Source organism: Pinus tabuliformis, chromosome 9, assembly GCF_031772625.1.
Source record: "Pinus tabuliformis cultivar Carrire ecotype Pingquan chromosome 9, CPIR1, whole genome shotgun sequence".
NCBI classification, from domain to species: Eukaryota; Viridiplantae; Streptophyta; class Pinopsida; order Pinales; family Pinaceae; genus Pinus; species Pinus tabuliformis.
In genome coordinates, this window is record NC_142307.1 from 1939704797 (window position 1) to 1939729046 (window position 24250).

Below are 24250 nucleotides of genomic sequence, written 5' to 3' on the forward strand. Positions count from 1 at the left end.
AAGTTGCGACCAGCTAGCAGTCAGAATGCCCCCCACCAACCAAAAATTTGTTTCGAGGCCACCGTTAATTTTAGTGTTTAAATTTTCAGTCGAAGATTTTGTTTAATTCTACTGCCAAAAAAAATAAAGGAATAAAAAAAAAAAAAAATAGGCCGGTCGAAAATATATATATAATTCGGTCGTAAATTTTAATAGTTCGGTTGAAAAGGTGCAACCACGAATTTTTCACATGCGATCCTCACAAAAGTGTAACCCAACTTCACATTTTAACCCATATATATATATATATATATATATATATATATATATATATAAAGTGCTTTATAATGGTTCAAAACTCTCAATATTAAAAAATATTATGTTGTGACCATAATTTAATATAATATGCATGCAATAACTTTTGTTGAAAGGACTTATAGATATGGCACAAGAATTTGTTCTTTTACATTAACGACCATATAGGTTAGATGATGGTAATGAAATAAAAATCCTTACTCTTTTATATGCTTTGAAGTAATATATAAATATATGTTCAAGCTTTCCTTTTATTTTTTATATTCACAACATAAACTTTGCCTCCATCCCAAACCCGAATGTGAAAGAAAGTTTGATGCATCTATGCTCTTATAGCATAGAATATGGTAGAAAATTTTTATGTGATTGTCTTAAGGTAGGGTCCCACCCACTAGTTTTGTTTTTATTCTTTCTTTTCTTGGAATTGGTACTTAATTTATTTACTAGGGAGAGGGAATACAATCTCAATGGTTAGTGAAATTTAAGTATTGTCATACATCAACACCCTGTAGGGAACTATGTTGACTAGTACATGAGATGGACAACTCTACAATAAGAAAAAGAAAGGACAATGTTGAAGTACACTGTTATGAAACCAGCTCATAAAATAGAAGAAGAGATAGATCAACGACTTCAGAATAAACCTCTTTGAGGGGGAAACCTCCTTTACATTACACAAATGAACAATTCTTGGATGATTCAAATGAAAAAAACTCATTTCTATATATAGGAGTCTAAGGGGTCACAATATAATCAAAGCTGACATACCAATAGTAATGCAAGGGCACAAAAATAATAATAGTGGGCTTCTATGGTGCACAATAGTAACAATATGGGGACTACATGGACACAACAATAACAATATGGGGGTTGAACTAATAACAATAAGGGTTAACACTAGTAGTATAGGGACCTAACATGCCCCTCTCCTTCAAAAAGGTGTTGTCCTCAATGCTTGAGTAGTTCTGGATGCTTTTGTATAAAATTATCATCCTCCCATGTGGAATCTTCAGCAGGTAAGTTCTTCCACTTGATGAGATACTTTGAAATTGATCGATTTTGTATCTGGCAAGTTCTTAATTATGTGACTGCTTCAGGTTCCAATACGATTTTTCCTTCCTCGTCAATTTCCGGCAATATTGTTTGAACTGGGAGCTTGTCACCTATAACCTTATTTAAGTATGAAACATGGAGAACTGGGTGCACTGGGGAAGATGCAGGAAGCTCCAATTTGTATTCCATAGTGCTAATATTTTGCAACACCTTGTAAGGACCATAGTACTTTGGTGATAATTTCTTATCCTTCTTAGCTTGCTTGAGGGACATTTGTTTGTATGGTTGTAGCCATAAAAATACCCAGTTGCCTACATCAAAACTTCTTTTGCTGCGATTTTGATATGCCTTTTGTTTCATTCGATTCTGCACCAAATTGAGGTTATCCTTTAAGAGCTGGAGAACTTGTTGTTGATGCTCGATGTAATCTTCCATTGCTTGAACCTTAGAATGATTGTCCAAGACTTTTTGGAGATCTATAGAATTAGATGATTTCGTTGTTTGAACCTCTAGTGAACATAATTGTGCAATTATGCCCCGTTGTTCTTTCTTTAGAAGATTTGTCATGTTGTTAGAGCTAATTATCTTTCCTAGTTTCCCTGCAATACCCCTTAATTCAAATCCCTTTCCTTCCCAAAAAAAATTCAAGAAACGTTCATGAAAATTAAAAGCAATCGTACCCAAAGATTGTAACCATTGGACTCCTAGTACAACATCAACACCACCTATTGGAATGGAAAGCATTGGACTATTCAATACATATTCTCCCATGGATAGCTTGATATTATGGCACTTTCCAGAGAAATTTACGGTTCCTCCATTTGCAACCATCACTTGACACTCTAGTGCTGGATATAGGAAGCAATTCAATTCCTTGGCTATCTTACAATGAATAAATTTATGGGTACTACCCGAATCAATCAACACTATTACCTTTTCTTCTAAATATGTCCTTCTATCTTGATAGTTTGAGGAGTGGTAATTCCTATCAATGTATTAGAATATATGGTTGGATTCATTTCTTGTTTCTCTGGGGTTGGTTCCTAGTGTATATCCTCTTCTTTTGATGTTTCTTGTTCCTTTTCTTCCTCCTCTTCCCAATCTATGTAAATTAATTTATTCTCATCACACTTATGACCTTTAGTGTATTTTCTATCTCAATTGTAACAAATCCCTTTTTCTCTTTTTTCTACCAATTATTGTGGTGTCAACCTTGTAGGTTGTGGAAGGCTAGGAGTGACAACATTTCCATCTTTACAGTTGTGAGTGGTAGGATTCCTTGTTTCCATAATTTTGCTTTCAATTTTTCTTTCCAACCTGAATGCCTTCTCCAATGAATTAGGTTCCCAAAGGCGAACCTCATGTTGGATGTTATACTTTAGATTTCCTATGAAGACGTCAATCATATGCTCCTCTGGAATATTATTTACTCTTATATTCAATTTTTGGAAGTCCTCAATGTGCTCCACCATTGAACCCTTTCTTTTGAGATTTATCAATTGGCTAAAGAAGGTGTTGCTTTTTGTATCCACATAATACGCTATCATTTCCTCCGTAAAACTTGACCAAGTGACAAATTATTTACGAGATAAAATCAAGGAAAATTTTAAGACCCCCCGCTAAATTTACATGTATAATAAATGGGCGAATCTCCATGGTATATAGGAAAAATGGAAGGCGATTTTATCAATAATATGATATGTATATATAATTTTTTGGCGAATATTTTACTCAATTATAAAATCTTGTGTTTATTGAATACACAAATGAAATTAGTGCATTTCTCTAAAATATCTTTTGAAATCAAAATTACCGAAATTACATATCGATAACCTAGTGGGTGTAGGATAAAATTCACCAGGCATGGCGAATATTTTACTCAATTATAAAATCTTGTGTTTATAAAATACACAAATGAAATCAGTGCATTTCTTTAAAATATCTTTTGAAATCAAAATTACCAAAATTACATATCGATAACCTAGTGGGTGTAGGATAAAATTCACCCTTTCCATTCACAGAAAGCATGAGAAAAAACCTAATACTATATATAAAACCAAGAAAAATTCAAATTCATCACTTCTAGGGACCTCGTAACCACCCTGCCAATACACAAGTATGTTCCTGTTTGCAATTAGAAAAATTACCCAAATTACAATCTGTTTACTCCAGCATATGTTGGAAAGTTATATAGAAGGATGACTAGTGCAATCAATCCATTCCTTTTAGCCCTGGATTTGTTTCAGTTTAAAACAGAAGTATACAAATATACTTGTCTAATGTATATGCTTTAACCATTCACCTTAAGATGTTTTTACAATATAATTTCCTAAGTCTATTTAATATCTTCATTATCATAAAAACCAACCTATATCCATCTTAACTCCACATCTACCACTATTAGGGGGATGAAATCTATTTATCCCTTTGAGCACTTGGTAGACCCAGAATTAAGATGGACCTAAGATGATAGAATTTCCCCTTTAAATAGTCTATGCTCACATGAATACCATGGTATTACCATGGGTCAATACCATGGGTTATCATAAACCTGCAGCTTAAAAATTACTATTAGTAATTTATAAAAATTAATAAAATTAATAATTGATTTTTATTTTATTTTTTATTTTAACCAAGCTAAAATGTTTAACATACATTAAATTACAACATCCATTTTTACTCTTGATTGGATCAAATATTTTTTCACTCTATGCTAGTTTGCATATCACAATATTTGATACCTCTCGGGGGTTAGTAGATCCAGAGTAAAGATGGATCTATGCTGGTTTAATTCCCCCACTTTAAATAGGCTACATTCCAGGTGAATACCATGGGTCAATACCATGTGCCATTTTGGTGAATACCATGGATCAATACCATGTGCCATTTTTATTTTTATTAATACTAATATTAGGGTTAATAATGTTTTTTTGCATGGTATTAATAACAATCTAGTCCATGGTATTTGTCCCATAGTATTTTGCCCATAGGTTCACCTAAATATAACGCATTTTTTGAGTGTTCATAAATATAAGGTGACTTATGGAGTAAATATAAAAAAATGTTTTATTTGTTTACCATACCTCTCATTTATTTATATTTTTATTAATTTACCATACCTCTTTTACAAAAATGGTATTTGGCCCATAAGATTCACTTAAATAAAACCTCTTTCTTGAGCCTTCATAAATAGAACTAGGGTTATGGACTAAATATAAAAAGATGTTTTATTTATTTACCATGCGTCTAGTTTATTTATATTTTTATTTATTTACCATACCTTTTGAGTAAGTATAAAAAGACGTTTTATTTATTTACCATACCTCCACTTTACTTATATTTTTATTTGTTTACACCCTTGCATGTATATAAGGTGACATATGGAGTAAATATAAAAAATGTTTTATTTATTTACCATACCTTTCATTTATTTATATTTTTATTAGTTTACCATACCTCTTTTATAAATATGGTATTTCGGCCTTTGGCCCATAGGATTCACTTAAATAAAACCTATTCTTGAAAATGGGCGAATGGAAGGTTGTAACTCCTAATTTCAAGGGCTAAATTTACCTTTTTTACCCTCTCCCTTAAAATAAGGTGGGCTATTTGAGGTGATTTGTAAAAATGTACTATGATACAAAATATTCGCCCACTAAAAATTTAAAACCCCTTAATTTCGCCAAAGGGCGAACATTCACCCCTAAAATTTTCTATGGATAAAATCCATCGATACCATACAAACTGATTGGGTTCCAAATATAAAGTTGCAACGCATACCTTTTGTGTGTTTTGCACATTATGGAGATCAAAATATTGCTCCATCTGTAGTAGCCATGTTATGGGATCCTTGCCATGAAACTTCGTCATATCGATCTTTGGAACGTGGAGGGTCTTCAATCTAACATTAGAGTCTATGAAATCATGATTAACATTTATTTTATTCTCATCATGAGTTTCCTTTACTACCCTTTTGCCATTAGTAAGCATTTCTTATAGCAACTTTGTCAAATGTATCTTCAAATCTTCCATGTTTCCTTTAAGTTTTGCTTCTCTACCATCCATCTTAGCTTCCATTCCATTCTTTAAACCATCCATCTTATCTTTAATTACTTTTTGTGAGAGCGAAATTTGTTGCACTTGGTCTCATAAATTTGATATATCATGTTGCATTTCTTCCTCTTCTTCATGTGTCATAGTAGAGATTTCGGGTTGCTTACTAGGTGTTTCCAGTTTCTTTTTTTGGGTCATAAATTAATGATAATTATGCTTCATAATTCCCTTTGAATCACTTCAAACTAATTTCTCAAACAAAACTTATGCAGATTTAAAAAAAAAACTACACACCTTTTTTTCGCTTTGTATGAAATCGATATTGAATCTGATATGTCTCTGTAATTTTGGATCTACAAGGTCTGAAATTACGTCCCGTGGTAGCCCTCTAAGTCCTCTTTCTAACCCCATAGGTTTTTGTTGCAAAGGTAAATACCCTCTGCAGACAGAGGCGATCCCTCTAGCCCAATGAGTGGGTCTAGCAACAAACTAAACTAACTAACATACAGTTTCCTAGATTATGTTTAAAAAATGAAGAGAGAGTGAGTGGCCTACCTCGCTCTGATGCTAATCACTCAATCCTTTGGATATGACTTTGAATCCTTGCTTCCAAGCTCGCTTCTTACTTTTTCTTCATGATCGAGTACCTACAAGAAAGATCAAAGAGAAATGCAAGATACAAGAGCATATATCGCATACATCAACATAAACTACTTAATAGATCAAGGAGTATTAAGCTAAAAGCATAAAAATTTACACAATTATGGAAAGTGAACATAAGATTATATTTTAATAAGATAAAAAGGGAAGCATACAACCTATTCCTTGATGTTCGATACCTCCTTTTGGTGGATATTCAAGTCCAAGGAAAGACTCTTCAAGCACTCCTTCTCTAAGTTAGAATGGGCAGTATGTAAGCATAATCTCAGTATAGGAATGCAACAATCAATGACCAACCATTTGGGGATGGAAGGGAGTTCATTTGTAGGAAGGGAGAGGAGTTAGGGATCCACAAAAGAGGTAGGAAGGTCCACATCTCAAGGGGAAATCCCATAATTATCAAGAGGTCCAAATGGGAGAGCTAGACCATATCAACAACAACCAATATCCAACTCGTTGTTCTCGAAGGTTCTAGTGCACGAAGTTTCTTCTCCAGTTTGGGAAAACATGCCAAAAGAGGTTTAGCGTGGGTTTTCATATGAAAATCTGCACTGGCAACGTTGGGGTAGAATAGTGCAACCTTCCATTAGCATGGGTAGGCAATGTAGCAAAACGTGTTGGCCCTAAAAATTAGGTTTTTAGTTACCCTTCTTTAGAATTGACTAAGGGAAGTTTTCCTTTGATTCTTCAGGTAGGTTTTGGTCTGTATATCATGATGGATATGTTTCACATTTGTTAATGTTTTGGCACTTCGAGATATGGAACATTAAGCGAATAGGAGGTGTGACAAAATACTGTGTAACAAATTCCCCCTAAAGCATGAAGGTAGAAGAGGGAGTGATGGATGAGATGCTTTACAAGTGAGTGCAAGTACTAGAACAACACTGTCAGGAGACCTGCAAATCAAGCATATACATATACATATGTGTCATCTCTACTAATCATGCATAATGATACATGAATAGGCATCTAATAATACATGAATCTACGGTATGGACGCAACTATCTGATAGAAGGGATCATGTGTATGGATCCATGGTATGGTCACAACCATCCGAATAGAAAGGATATTGAATATGGACCCACTGTATGGTCACAACCATCCATACATAGGAAACATGCATACAATCATGGATAACTCATATCTCCATGCAACCTGTATTTTATCAGACAAAATCTAGGGTCTTGCGCTCTGTCTCGACCCGATCAATGTACAAATTCTAACACGTGAATAGATGTGTCAAAGTTGAACATGATAGAAAACCACCTAATTATCGATCAATGATGTAAATCGTTAACAAGCATGAGGGAAACCACCAATAATGGCAATGGCTCTCTAGGTACAATCAACACAATCCACGAATGTGAACAATGAAGCTGAACTCGAATGCCCGTGGAATCATCCGATCGAAGGTCAATGATGTCAACTTATCGTCGAATGCGAAGAAATTTCCATTGAGGCATGCAAGCTCTAAGGTACTGAAAGGGATTTTCTAGATCATCTTCCTGGATAATGAGTTGAAGTCGACAAGAATTGATCCATCGAAGGAGGGCCATAATGAATCCTACATCATCGAGACGAAACAAAAGGATGTAATAGAGTATAAAAGTGTGATCCAGGATTGTGGTAGAGAGTCAGAGAATGTACAAGCAGTAAATAATTGCATATAGGACTTCCCTTGAACATATCGCCAACATGAATCCAGAGTTTGGCAGCATTTGACTCAAAATAGGATCAGAGATCGTGATAACGAAGTAGTATAATCAGATGAGAGGAAAAATGGATTTCCCAAACCCAGGAATGCAAGTGACTAAGTGAGGATGTCTCGAACCCGACACGAGTAACAGATGAGTGTCATGTTCAAGAGTGACATGCTTCCTTTACAAAATACAAAAGATGATTGCTTTCACTTTTCCCCCCACCATTTCTAGTGAGTACCCGATTACTTTTTAGTGCAAGCTTAAAGGGGATAGCATATGCTTTCCATATAAGTTCACCCTTCGGACGAATCCATCCTAGTAAGTTTTACGAGTCCTAGGAAGGAGAAACTCAGTCTCGTCATGGTGACAAGTCATGTGGCGTTTATGTTTTACAAGTCCGATGGAGGGGAAACTCGACATATTTTTCATGTTTAGAGAGTTTGAAAAAGAAGCAGAAAATAAAACTCCAAAGGTCCCTTTTCGTAAATTTTCTCTTGAACCTGAAAAGGTAGAAAAAAATATCCAAGAGAACCTCTTAGCCATATTTGACTAAGGTATTATTTTTTTGTAGAATAATCTATCTCAGTCCAGAAAAGGGTTAAACTGATACTAAGTAGACATCATTTCATTTACTTTAACGAGTTCGAAACGACAAGTACTCGACAATCTTTTCATTTTTTGAGAGTCAGAAAAGAGCTTAAAGATGACTCCAAGGGGTTGCTTTTCGTTTATTTTTTACAAGTCCAAAAAAGTGATAAAATAAAACTCGTTGAATCAGTCAAAATAAATCATCGTCACCAAGTATGCATGACCTGTCGCTGCACAAGGAAACACACATTACCGATTTCGATGAAAAATATTAAAAAATGAGTGAAATATGCCCTAATTTGGTGAAAAATATTATTTAAAACTTATAAAAAGATCAAAAATTAAATCATTTTTACCGTTTCACCAATTTTCAAATTTGAGAGCATTTTACCTCATTTTACCTTAATTTTTAGGTAAGGAGTATGATCAATCCCGGACACCATTCACTGAGCTGCTTATTGCAAGTAAGAGATCTGTCCCTTCCCTTCATTTTGGTACTCATTTCATGCATTTTCATCCATAGATTAGTTGCAAGGAGAACTTGTAAAAAAATTATGTCAAGGGTGATCAACACGGGTTTTACCCATCGGACCTGCGTTGCTCACCCTGTGTTCAATTAGGACATCGTGCTAGCAGCGCGTGAAAATTCACACACAATCGCGCTGGCGCCGAGGTAAAAAAAAATTCGTGAAATCCTCCATGTTGAATGGTTTTTATTGGATTTTGTCTCCATGGAAGCTCATGAAATGTTGTTTTATTGATTTTCCATAGGATAATCAGTCCAAAATGGTGGTTGAATGGAAATAAAGAGGACATGAAGCTGAAGACCACCAAGTATCTTAGGATCCAAACTGTATTGGTGCCCTACGAGCATGCAGGTTGCTCAATTTCTTCAGGATTCTCAGGATTAGATCCCAGCCTGAGCTATTACAACATTTGATTAGTTGGTGGGATGTGGATCACCAACTATTCATGATCGGGGACCAAGAACTCGAAATAGATGTCGCAGACATTTATTTCATTATCGACTTATCTAGAAAGGGACAACGAGTTCAGTTGTCCGGTTCGCACATTGGTGGAGAGAGAACGGATATGTTGATTTCAAGGCATTGTCCAGGGACTAAAAATACCCAAAGCGGGAAGATCGATATAAAGACCATCACAAATCTCCACTACGAACAATCGTGCACACTATGGCCTGAATAGCTAGGGCTCAGGCATCGCATGAGGCCATAAAGTCTCATTTCAAGTACGCAATCGAGTGTCTGAATCCCACGGTCTTCAATTGGAGTGAGGGTTTACTGGTCTGCATGAAGCACCAACTTACCAAGTGCAAGTCAAGAGGTCTAAAACAATTCATTTTTGGATCCATTTTGGTGACTTTGTTCTTGGAATCTGTGCCATTGTTTTGTTATTAGTGGTTAGAAGTGGATGCACCAATGCCCAGAGATACACGATTACTCAAATGGGATGAACTGATGCCTCGTCATGGAGGCAGCCAACAAAGGTCATTCCCTCCGGCATTTTTCGGATGGTTGTGTCAGCAACTAATCATGGTTGATGATTGGGCATATGCAAGCATGGATTTCCGAGGAGATCCAAATCTTCCACTTCCACTAGGCGCATAGTGGACTGATGAAGGTAAAAATTATTTTTAGAGAATTTAAAGTTTTTGATTTTTTTTAATATGTGTATTGAGATTTGACTTATGATGATTTGCAGATGTGGGACCAAAGAGACCTCCAGGGGTTTCTCTGATAGCTAGACGAGTGGCATGCCAGATTGAGAAGTCTCCTTATGAGGAGGGAGAAGATCCTATTGTCAAGGTAGAGCATAACCTGGAAGCTTTAACCAAGGGCATTCTAGAGTACACCTCAATAGATGAGGTGCCATTGCGGTACTAGAGACACACTGTAGGGGTTTCCACCAGACTGCATCGACTATTGGGCTGATTCATTAGGGTTATTTTGTGCTATCATGAGCACCATGTGGGCGAATAGCCAACTCTAGTTTACTTTCTACACTGATGTAGGCTTATAAATCCATGTGTCTCAGAACACAAATTTTTTCATTTTGATGTAACAAACTCTTTTTCAAACACTCTATATATATATACATGTTTTTTTGTTTACCATGTCTATTATGTGATGCTTTATGATTTACATGTTTCGAAAATGTCTATCTAACACATAGTTAGCCAATGCATCTGTTAATGTGTTCATGCGTCTTGGAATGTGATGATAAGTAATAAAATCAAAGTCTCGTTCCAAGAGACGAACTCACAAATACATTCTCAAAATTTGAGGGTTTCTAACTGAATATTGTCCATTAAGTTGTAGTAAAACGAGTTGTGAATCAAGTTTCACGATTAACTCTGCAATGCCAAGAGTGATAGCTTCTAACAAAAGTTCGATGAAAACACTATATTCGACACTGTTATTAGTCATACGACATAAACATATACCTTGTAAATTCACTAACTCACCATTAGGGTCATAGATTGACCATGCGGCGGAAGATAGATTCTGTGTAATACGACAAGCACCATCAGCAAATTCAACGTAACGGTTAGATGACATCTGCAAACCAAGTAGAGCATGAGGTAAGCAGAGGAAAATTTTTGAAAAAGCAAACTAACACACCAAGTACAAAAGTATTTACATGAAAAACACTTAAAAATTTTCAGATGGAGCCCATTTGCGGACTCGGGTAATCAATCAATAGAGAGTAAAACTACAGTTTCACTGTTAGCATGACATGTAATCATTGACTCGTCCAAATAGTGGAATAACACACATAAATGACAATGTCCTCACTCCCCTTGGGCGAGTGAGGGTTATGAGTCATAGGATGAATACCCCATTGCGATAATGGGTGAACGGTAAAGAATCGGTGAGAAGATCTCATAAAAGAGGGTAAGAAAATCTTAAGCTCATTCTGAGAAAAATAGGCCCTTAGTTGAAATATTTTGATAATATCATGTTGGACTAAAATGTCAATGGACAAGGTAGTAGTAATATTACCCATGTTTCCCTCAGCCAAAAATTCATGTACCAAAATAGGCGTTTGAAGTGGATGAGTCAATGCATGGAAAACATAGGTATCTAAACATGATGAAATCTCTCCAAGACTTGGGAGAAAAGAGGAACGATGATGGAAATCATTCCAAGGAGTTTCTTCAAGAGACATAACCTTGGTGATACTCCTGTAAGTGGGAAATGTCTCGTTCAAGGGATCTAGAGAATACTAAGAACCAAAACAAGGGGATTGTGAATACGCGTCTAGATGCATACTAAGATTAGCATGACTTTCAGAAGTGACCACTGAAGCCAAAATAACAACTTGATAGGCTTGTTCTGCTGGGCTGAGTGGCATGACATCGCCAAAAGAATCAACTTGATCGGGATGAGGAACAATCCAAGGATCGTGTGAAATGGAGATCATGTTGATGGAAGCAATGTTTGGAGGTGGGAGGGAAAAAGTTCCCATAAGTGCAGAGTCTTTAAAAAGACCCACCCCAACACTCTCATAAGAGATGTCAGTATTTCCCACATATGGCACATTGCCATTTGAAGAGCTAAAAGAGAAAAAGGCTAACTGATCAACAGTGACTATTTTCCCCTCATGAGGAAAACGGAGCACACGGAACAAAGTAGAAACCACGAAAAACATAGCATGGGTCCAACTCTCACCAAGTACAAGGTTATAATTCAAATTGGCATCAACGAATTCTACTTCTAAGTTAATAGTTTTCCCTTCCAACGTTATGGGAAAGTTTGTGAGAATACCATATGGATGAGATCCTCTGTCATCGAAGATTTCTAAGGTGTTAGGAGACTGGTTGAGAGGCAGAGAATCAATAGCTTTCCAGCATGAGACAAACATGAGGCAGTTGGAAGCACCCTCATCAACAACAGTCCAATGAATCGTCTTCCCTTTAATAATAACTTGGATTAAAAATGAAAGTTGATGTGGAAGACGTGAAACCTGATTTTTCAGGTCAAAGGTAATCAGACTCTAATCAGTAAGGTCAATTCATCCTATAGCAAATAGTAATTCTTTCCATTGCGATGGAAAACTCTAGAGAACATCCAAGGCAAACATCACCGAAGGCACTTGAGCTAAATCTTCGACAATGTTGTAATGATGGGCAGCTCATGCATTTAGATTATATGATGATTTCCGAAGAACACCCTTAGGAGGTGGTCGGATAACAAAGTCATTACTAGGTCTCTCAATATCAAGAGGACTAGAACTGGGTGGAGTACAAGTGGAAGGTGTATCAGTAACTTCTTTCTCCACAAGTTGTTTGGGAGTCAGATAGTCTTTTGACCGAGCGGCAATAGAAATAGGTGTCGTTCCACTCATATAAACCTGAGAACCTGAAGATGTAGAAAATTTCATTTTTTCTACCAATTGGGTTTGATGTGATGGAAAAGGTTCTTTTAATACAGTTGAAGTCCCTTGGGTGCATTTTAAAAAATGACTAACTTCAGCACGACGCGGACAATCCTTGGTATAGTGATCTTCCTCACAAATGAGGCAAAGATATTTGGGCTTATGTTTAGATGCATCATCAGCAGATGATTTGAGAGGATCCTATTTTGGGGTATTGGATTTTGCTTTTCCTTTACCCCTCTTTTTAACTTTTGAGATTTCGTCTACCGCGGTAGACTGAATGACATTAACCTCAAAGGTTTTACCAAGTTTAGGGGGGGATTCGAAGGAGAATTGGATGCAGTAGTTGAAACAAATTTTTTCTTCGAAGAAGATTTACTGGAAGTTTGAGTTACTGACCAAATAATACCATTGACAGGTGGTACCTATGGAGGTTTGGAAGATGCAGGATCCGTACAAAGTCTCGGAGCATCAGGAAAGAGATCATATAACATGCCAGATTAGGAATATACCAAATCTAAATATTGGGCACGAGCAATGGATTGATCTTCGGTCACACAACCACCCATAGCTATGTCCTTGGAAATTTTATTAATGAATGATTTGGTAAACCATTCAGTTAACAACTCATCAAGTATATCGAACTTGATAAGGTGATGTCGACGTCTCCATTCATGGATATGATCAAAGATGTGGGTAGCAATATTATGTTTCAAAGACATAAGTAGAGGGGTACCATTTTCATATCGAACTAGTAGTTGGAAGTGAGTAAGGAAGGCCATTGCTAAAGAGTTGAATTCTTGATAGGCACCTCGAGGTAACTCGATGTACCATTTTGTGGCAATACCTATCAAGGTTCGTTAGAAAAGATGTAGATGAATGGAGTCATCAACCCAAGAATTAGATGAAAACCATAAATGGTAAGTCATAACATGGGCCTGGGGGTCTTCTCTAAACTTTCCTTCGAATTTCGAACAATCGCCAGGAATCTTAGTAGGAACCAGAGGCCAATACGGCAAATGGAGTATTGGGTCATTTGTGAGCCTTGACACATCCGGTAGTTCCAACATTGCTAGAAATGGAAATTGTGGATTGAAAGGCATGGGAGGCCTTTGATAAGGCCCAAATTATGGATTCCAACCTTTTTGGTATGGGTTCTACCCCTAAAGTGGTGGATTTTGACCATAAGGAGCTTGATATTTCCCCCACTGAGAGGTATTCTGACCATACAAAGGTGGATTTTTCCCCCACAAAGGTGGGTTTTGACCAGGGTAAGGTTGATATTGACCCGTCATAGGCCGTTGAGAACCATAAGGTGGATAAAAAACTTGTGAAGAGTATGGAGTATAAGGTTGTTGTTGCAACTGTTGACCCTGGTGATAAAATTGTTGACCCTGTTGTTGCAGGGGTTGACCTTGTTGCTGTAAGGGTTGGCCTTGTTGGTACAAGGGTTGGTTTTGCTGCTCCAATGGCTATTGATAAAGACCTTGTTGCACATAAGGCCCTCGTTGTACATAAGTTTGTTGTTGTTGGAAAGTTCCTTGTGGAATTTGTTGAGTTCCAGGTTGGTACTGATATGTTCCAGTTTGAAATTTACCAGATGTTCTCGACAGTTTCTGGGTCAGATTCTTGAGATGATGAGTCTGGAGGTGGAGGACGATAAGCAAGGGGTTGCATTCTCAGGATAATTACAATTTCAATACCTTGGGCTTCATGTGACTGTGAAATCTCAAGATGGACTCCTTGTGATAACCCTTCAGTGTCAGATGATGAAGGGGATATGTAAGGTGAACACGATGATTCATCCACAATGACCTTCTCTCAAAAAAAATAGGGGGTGGTTGATTTGAGCTTACAATTAAAATTTATTATTAATCAGGAAATGTGAGGCCAAGGATAATGGCATAGGTAAGTCATGTTATCGTGGGCAGTTAAATTTAGAACTTAAATAAAAAGAAATAAATCAAAAATGGCATAATAGGCAAGAGGGTTTGACACAGGTACAATAACATCTAACCATAGGGTCTTCACAAAAACACATAAAATTGAATTGAAACTCACACCAAGCATATGCACACAACAATGATTAATTAATCAATAAAATATTTACAGGAGAAAATATGGCCCAATGATTGGCCTTTCATTCCTCACACTCACTTACACACTTCTACATACATACATGCCTCATGGGATCACCTCAATTTATACAAATGGATTAGAAGCCAATGTAGGTTCTAGATCCCTCAAAAAACTCCCAAAATATCTCTCATAATCCATAAAATATCTCACCTAATTCCTTATCCCTAGATAAGAGCTAACTAATCCATAATTATCTCAAACCTTCCACAATACTCTAGAATCTTCTCCTATTTACAATAATATTCTTTCTCTCTTAAAAACTATAGAAAAATACAATAATTAATTAAATCCCCACTTTACAAACTAACTCCTCTAGTAAACGATTGACCTAGTTTAGATGCACCTGCATCAGGGTTTACCAAGTATCTGTGAAATGTTATATACACCTTAGTTGGAACCAAGGAATTAATGTACGACGGTCGATCTCCCCAAATGTTGTGTTCGGTGTATCATGTCTATAAGGCAGCTAACTCGGTTAAATGTGGATAGAGGATAGAAACCTAGTGGGGTCTCCCAATATATACACGATGGTACGGGGAGCACAAGTCTATGTTAGCGTTGTCTAATGCATAACCATTTGATGAGAGCATTCCCATATACTTGCCATACCAGAGTGCCTTCGATATACCCGAGAGTACCGGAGAACCTCCTATATACTTCTGTACTAGAACAGGATTTCACCCCTGAGATACAGTGCAAACAGTTAACGACAGTTGCTAGGTTTATAGATGTTGAAACACGTCTCTAGCCGAGACCTCTAAATGTCTGTGTTAAGTTCCAAATGATCCTTAGGTTAATTCAGTAAATTTTAATGTTGTCCTTGAATTATGTTCAATTTTTGGGCTCAAATGATGTCACCTGAATCCTAAAATGCAACTATATGAGAAAAGGAAACTTTTCACTTTGATGAATGATATACTAGCAAGGGAAGAGAATTCAATCAATTATTGCATCAAACAAGAAAATGCATCAAAGAACATGCATCCACTAACTTTTCTTTCCAAATGCAATATGAAAAAGCAAAAACTAAACTTCACTTTCACTATCCAACATGCAATCTATTGAAAGCAAAAATGACTTTTACTTCACTAAGATGCACTTAATCTAAAATGATTTTCTCTTTGATTTTATATGCTCTAATGAAATTAAGCTTTAACTAAAGCAAAAAATGAAATTTTTGATTCCAAGGCTCCTAATGCAAATGATGCACCAATCAAAGGAACACAAATCAAATTCAAAAGCACTCAATGAAAATGTCTTTCACTTTTATCTCTTGAAATAGATAAACAAATGCACTCTTTTCAGTTTGTAAACCAAGCAATGTAATTTGTTCTTGATGAATACAAATATGAATCTCAAATGCAAGATGACCTAATACAATTGAAAAACAACTTTGTAAAGGACAAACCAAAATAAATGCAAACCAATGTTTTGAATGATTTCAAAAGACAACCAGATTTAACCAATCAACAAACCACAAACTCAATGACACTTACAAGCGACAAGTGACAATCAAATGACCTATAAACCCTAAATCAATCCAATTTCACTCAAACACTTGAAAGCTAAAAAAAAAAGAATTTTCTAATCAAATCAGGTAATCAGACAAAACATCAATAAATCCAATCACACAGGACAAGAAAAGACCTCAGGGGCTCAGACACACTGGATTTTGATAGAGAAACCCTAAATTTTTTCCAATCTCTGAGATCAATGTGATTGTTATGGCCAAAATGGCACTGAACAAGGGATCATTGCGATTTTTTAAAAGGAAAGTGTGCTGACAGCACGACTGTCAAAGAAAAAAGCGCATTGGGCGAGGAATAAGGAAAAAAATAAAAATATTTCCACAAACACTCCAAACTTAGCACTCTAAGGTAGAAATCAGTGATTGTGTAGACCTATACAGACTCAAACTAACTAAGAACTCAATGGTTGGTCAAACTGATCAAGAGATCAGATGAGAAAAGAGATTGAAGAGGCTATAGCTTCCCCAGCGGAGTCACCATTTTGTTGTGAAGGTAAATCCCCTCTGCGGACAAAGGCGATCCCTCTAGCCCAATGAGTGGGTCTAGCAACAAACTAAAAAAACTAACATACACTTTCCTAGCTTATGTTTAACAAATGCAGAGAGAGAGAGTGGCCTACCTCACTCTGATGCTAATCGCTCAATCCTTTGGAGATGACTTTGAATCCTTGCTTCTAGGCTTTCTTCTTTCTTGTTCTTCACATCCCAGTACCTCAAGAAAGATCAAAGAGCAATGCAAGATACAAGAGCATATATGGCATACATTAAACGTAAACTACTTAATAGATCAAGGAGTATTAAGCTAAAAGAATAAACATTTAAACAATTATGGAAAGTGAACATTTGATGTATATATTAATAAGCTAAAAAGGGAAGCATACAACCTATGCCTTGATGTTCGAGACCTCATTTTGGTGGACGTCCAAGTCCAAGCAAAGACTCTTCAAGCACTCCTTCTCCAAGTTAGAATGGGCAATATGTAAGCATAATCTTAGTATAGGAATGAAAAAATCAATGACCAACCATTTGGGGATGGAAGGGAGTTGATTTATAGGAAGGAAGAGGGAGTTAGGAATCCACAAAAGAGGAAGAAAGGTCCACATATCAAGGGAATATCCCATAATGATAAGATCAAGAGGTCCAAATGGGAGAGCTCGACCCTATCAACAACAACCAATATCCAACTTGTTGTTCTCAAAGGTTCTAGTGCATGAAGCTTCTCCTCGAGTTTAGGAAAACCAGCTAGAAGAGGTTCAACGTGGGTTTTCATATCAAAACCCACACTGGCAGCGCTAGGGTAGAATAGTGCAACCTGCCATCAACATGGGTATGCAGTGTAGCAAAACGCATTGGCCCTAAAAAATAGGTTTTTACTTACCCTTCTTCAGAATTGACTTGGGGCAGTTTTCCTTTGATTCTTCAGGGAGGTTTTGGTTTGTATATCATGATGGATATGCTGCACATTTGTCAATGTTTTGGCACTTCAGTATATGGAACAAGAAGTTAAAAGGAGGTGTGACAAAATAATATGTAAGAAGGAGAAAAACATATTTTCACTATAAAATTCATCCTTCAAAATCCTCTTAATAAAAGTATGTATTTGGGTCCTATACTTGGAGTTTGATGGAAATCATCTAGCCAGGAGTTCCATAGTCATCTCATCAATGTAAATAGGCATACTCAGCCATTCATCTCATAGGGTCACTATAATGGATGAACTTGAGGAATAAGTGACCCTATAGTAATAGGACCTTCCACAAGCCATTAATGTTGCTTGTAAGTGTATTCCTTATCAAAAAATGAGGTAAGTGTAATCTCTATAACTATCTTATGTATAGTTGAGCTTCGATGGAGTTCCTATATTTTTCTTCAGTGCAATAGTGTCTTTAGACACCACCAGTACAATGGTGTCTTTCGACACCACCACTTGCTCTCAGGTTTATTACTCTATGTTGTTGTTTAGCCTATCCCAACAATTCTTTCACTGATTTTTTGTGTAGCTATTTTATAATTTTTTATTGTTTCAACAAGGTACATATAGAATCAATCATTTTCATGGAGGCCTCTTCTAGAAGAGAAGAGAGGATATGTTATGTGTACACACAAGAACAACAGGAACGACAAGTGCAAGGTAAGCAATTTTCATGTTAACTTTTCTACCTTTCCCATGTAATATATTTATTGAATTTTATAGGTTGATTATCATTATTTTTTGTAGATGTAGCCTACAATCATTCTGGGGAATCTGCCAATTAATGGAGCAGAAATATCAGTGGATGCATATGTTCTACCTAGGATTGCAGTGTTCTCTGATGATGCAACAACCATACTTGCCTACATCAATTCTACTACTAAACCCTGTGTGCATATTTTTCCAACCTACACTGTCCTGGGAACCAGGCCAACACCATTCATGGTTGCCTTCTCTTCTAGGGGCCCCAATTCGGTCAATCCATACATCCTTAAGGTAAATAGATTCATTTTCTAACAGAATAATATCTTTCTCTTCAAACTCATCATAACATTTTTTTTTTCAAATTTGTCATTTATTGTAGAAAGTAAGATCTTTTATTTAACAAGAAACACAAGCCTACCCTTAATTATATATCAAAATAAGAACTTCAGGTTTCCATCCTAGCTTGTGTTGGTGGGTTTACTAAAGCAAAATCAGAGTTCAATAGAGTAGGCAATTTTTAAAATATTATACAAAATACATTGATTTTTGCAAAATTCTACCAAAAAAAGTGATGGATTTAAATAAATTTTATCCTATAATCCTAAAACATTCCTCAGACAAAGTACAAAAATCTTGACAAGATTTTCTCATATCGATATTCTTGATGACAACTATTACAATATTCTTCACATAATTTTATGTCACAAGATTGCATAGGACACATAATATTCCCGGGATAAATTATCACAATATTCTTCACATAGTTTTCATGTCACAAGATTTCTAAGGAGACATACAATATTCCTAGGGACAAACTACCATACTTTTTATAAGATTCTATGACACAGAATTCCCTAGGATAAGATAAAATAATCTCTTCTTTGTGAGACTTGTAAACCATCTTCTCAATGCTCTGACACCTTATATTAAAATTTATATTGACTCTTAAGCCAAACAAAAACCCACTTTAAAATATATTTACAATAGCTGCAACTTTGGAACCACCTTTTAAATTAAGACTGCATTCTCTAAGCCAATAAGCATAGAGTTACATTTGTGGTTTGAGCTTCCCAGTCTCAAAATCATGTACTCTGTTGGTTTGTTTAATAGCATAAACAACCTCAAATTGTTGTTCTATTTTGGATTGTTTAACAGCATAAACATCAATTTCAATCTATGTCAAATGCAAATGGAAATATGTTCTGTCTATTTCAGGGTTACCTTGCTTAACATATTCTATTGCTTTTTGCAGCCAGATATTACAGCACCTGGTCTGAACACACTGGCAGCCTGGAGTGGAGCAACCTCTCCTACCAAGCTTTTAATGGATGATCATCGTGTAAAGTACAATATTATCTCGGGGACATCAATGTCGTGCCCACATATTGCATGAATAACAACCCTATTAAAGACAATTCATCCAAATTGGATCCCTGCTGCTATCAAATCTGACCTTATAACCACAGGTGATTAATCTCATTCTTTGAAAAGTTCAAAACTAGGGTTTCTAACAAAGTAATATAACATAGCCCAAGGGTTAGCTCAACCGGTCAAGTCCCTGTTGTTAAGTGCCTCGCCAATCGGGAGGACACGGGTTCAATTCTCCTCGACGCCCTTGGGGTTAGGCCCTAATAATCTGGCCGTCAGGATTTGATTCCCTTCGGGGTTGATCTGCCCAGATTTTCCTATGTGAAAAAAGACAATGTAATCTAACATTTTTTTAGTATTCCATTTTCTTTCTTGCAGCAAGCGTTATAATACATACATACACTCCTTGCAATTCTTGCTATTTGTTTGTTAGTGGTTGCTACTTCTATCATCTTTCTATCCAACCTCTATCATCTTCTATCATCTTTTTATCATCTTTAAGTAATCTTAGTGCATTGAAATAAAGAAGAAATAATTTTGATATAAAGTGTCTTGTATTCGAAGAGAACATACTTTTCTCTTGCGACGTCTGCCTTTGTGATTTTTGGGTTTAATATCTGTGTATACCAATTCCATGGCATAGATTGTTGGTAATGACTAGCACACACCTCTACTTTTTGTGAACTTGAATTAATTTATCTTAAAATCTAAGTAGGTGTGGGATATTCTTGTATACTACTAGTCACTGAGATTTCAAAAGAACATTTTAAAATTAGATTCTTCATGAACTAGTGTGTTAAACATTGCTATAAATGTTTGTAGGGAGTTTAAAGGAAAATCAGGCTATAAAGCAGTTGAAAATTTGTTATATTATTATTTTCTTTTAATTTTGGATTAGTGTTATGGTGTATGATTGTAGTCAACTTTTGCTTCTAGTTGAGAGTGATTTCATTTACACTACATGTCACAACACTTCCTGGGAGTTAAAGAAGTACAATAAATACCCCTCTTTGCACTTAATTTCTTCCTCATTATCTTCACACTCATGGATGAGCATTTACTATGATCTAAAGTGGCAGAGAAAATATGATGAAGTTCCCTAGATGTCTAACAAATCTCTTCTCTTAGCCTTTTCTGTTGATAAATGGCAACAAAAAATTCCAGTTTAATTTGTCCTTGAATTAAACTGAGAATTAAAATCGAATTCTATTCTCATAGCAACTTGTAAATAGTTAATTGAGTTTAATTAGCTTAATTAGCTTAGGAATTTCGAGTTGGAAGTCTTTTTGTAGTCATGTATATGTTCTCCCTAAGTTTTAGGGGTCCAGTATGAGTTTAAATTGAGTTGGAAATTAGACCACTCAATTTACTGAGTTAAGTTCATTTAAATTAGTTCTAAATTGTTTTTGGAACTAATAGAGGACTAAAAATCAGTTGATGCACTAATGCATCCACTAGTGCTACTCTAGTTAACTGAAGATTTTCTCATGAGAAACTCATGCATGCTAGTTCAGAGAAAGACCCAGTTGAGACTAGAGTGCAGGGACAATGTACTATCAGTTGTATGATTTACTGAGTTGTATAGATTATGCATGAAATTAGGAACTAGACCTAGTTTGGATTGCGCAGTCTTGGAAGCACTGGATTCAAATTAATATGGGGTATTTAGCCATAGGAATTGCACAAGGAAATAGGGGCTTGGAGAGCTACAAAATTGGCTAAGTGTTGGTCAAGAGCTTGCTTGTGAGCTAAGAGAGTTGAGCATACTTGTGCAGAATTATTCAAGTGAGAACAAGCTTTGTATCTTCACTCATATTTCTAATATATGCAATACAGATAGTGGGGTTTTGAGCAGTGGCTTTCCCCAGATGTATCTTGTGTTATGTGCCATTGATTTATCTTCTTCTTCTTCTTATTTTTTTCATCGATCTATTGGATTCCATCAATTGAAAGTAGAAGTAGATTCTTGTCCTGTGCTTTAGTAAATTGCATGAGCTTGTGAATCTACAAGATTTTCTGCATGGTAGCAGAGATGAGAACGTTATACTAGAGGAGATTTCAAAGTTTTGAGTTTTGGGTTACAGGTGAAATTCGAATTTGCAATACATACTTTAGGATCGGCAGATGGCGTTCTACGGTTTGCGGCTCGAGTATGCCTTGGAAGGCAGCTCAAATTTTATAGCCTGGAGGGAAAGAATGGAGGTTGTGCTAGAGGATAATGGCTTGAAGGAATTCGTTAATCAAGAAATTCCTAAGGCAGCAGCATCGAATGCACAGAATTTTTCCGAATGGAAGAAGTGTGTGGCGAAGGCAAGGTGGATAATCCTTGAGGGAGTTCGAGACCACATTGTCTCAAGTCTCCATGGCAAGGAAACTCTGTATGCTATGTGGAAAGCATTGATGGACTTGTATCAGAACAATAGTGACCAAAGGAAAGTTGCACTGAAGGACAAACTGCGAAAAATCAAAATGGTGAAAGGCAAGACTATTCCAAAATACTTGACCAAGTTCACTCAATGTTGTGATGAACTTGGAAGTGTTGGAATCATGGTTGCCGAGGATGATATGGTTAGTATTGCTCTTCTAAGACTCCCAAAGAGTTGGCATAGTTATCAAGACTCTGTCAATGGTTAGGAGAAGCTACCAAATTGGGAACGACTGTGGTCGAATTTGATGCAGAAGGAGATCAGGAGGAGATCGGGAGGAACACTGGGGACGGATCTTTATTAAAGACTGATGAAGAAGAGAACTATGACTTAGCGATTAAGGCAAAGAAGGGGAAAGTGAAATATTCCCATTCCAAATCGGATTCTTATCATGGAGGTAAGAAGAAATACATAACGAAAGTTAAGTGCTTTAATTGTCATGAGTTGGGCCATTTTGCTACAAATTTTCCACTCAAGAAGTCCAAGAAGAAGTCCTCAGGAGGAGCGGTGGGTGAGGCTTTGACCTCTGAATTCGAATTGGACTTTTCCCTCATTGCATGCATGGTGTCATCAATGATGGGAAGTGTATGGTACTTAGACAGTGGAGCTTCATTCCACATGAATGGAGATAAAGAGTTATTCAGTGACCTATAGGAGAAAGATCTCCATATGCATATCAAGATGGGTGACGACGAGATGTATAGTGTTACTTGATTGGGCACGATTACTTTTCAGAGGGAGCATGGGGCTCCACTCACCTTAAAGAATGTTATGTATGTGCCCGGGCTGAAGAATAACATGGTATTTGTTACCATGCTTGAGGATAGAGGTTATGATGTGATCTTCTCATAAGGAAAGGCGTTCCTTTAACACATAGCCATGGGTCAGGTAAAGAATATAGGGATTCGGGTGAAGAATCTCTATAAGTTGGAAGTAGAGGAGTGTGCTGCTTTGAGAACAAAAGTAGAAAGGGTGAAGATCCAAGACATTGGTGAGTTGTGGCACAGGTGATTGGGCCACTTGCATCATGGAGCTTTGAATATATTGCAGCAGATCTCTACGAGTCTTCCCAAAGGTACGCTTAAGCAAGTTGATATATGCAAGGGGTGTACTTTAGGAAAATACACCAAGTCTTCCTTTCACGAAAAAGACAATCGAGAAGAGGCTATTCTAGAGAGAGTCCATTCAAATGTGTGTGGACCATTCTCAACAGCATCCATGACCAAACACAGGTATTATGTTATATTTGTTGATGACTATTCTCGTAAATGCTGGATATTTTTCATGCAAAAAAAGGATCAAAATTTCACAAAGTTTTGTGAGTTTAAAGCATTGGTGGAGAAAGAGTCGAGCAAGAAGGTTAAATCTCTATGGAGTGATAACAGTGGTGAGTATGTCTCAAATGAGTTTAAGAACTTTTGTGTAGCAGAAGGGATTAAACGAGAGTTGATGACACCCCATAACTCTCAGTAGAATGGGGTGGCTGAGAGGAAGAACAGAAGCATAGTAGGGGAAGTGAGGGAAATGTTGCATGATCAGGGCCTACCACTACACTTGTGGGTTCAGGCATGCAACATAGTGGTTTATGTTCAGAACCATAGCCCACATCGGAGACTTGAGATGAACACACTAGAGGAGGCTTATTCCGGTAAGAGGTCAGATGTTGGTCACTTCAAGATTTTTGGGTCATCGATATATTGCCATGTGACCAAATATGCAAGGAAGAAGCTTGAGCTGACAACAGAATTGGGGATATTTGTTGGGTACACTGATACGCCTCACAAATATCGGGTGTACTTGTTAACCAACATGATGACAATGGTTCGTAGGGATGTCAAATTCAATGAGGAGAAGGTCATGCGAGTT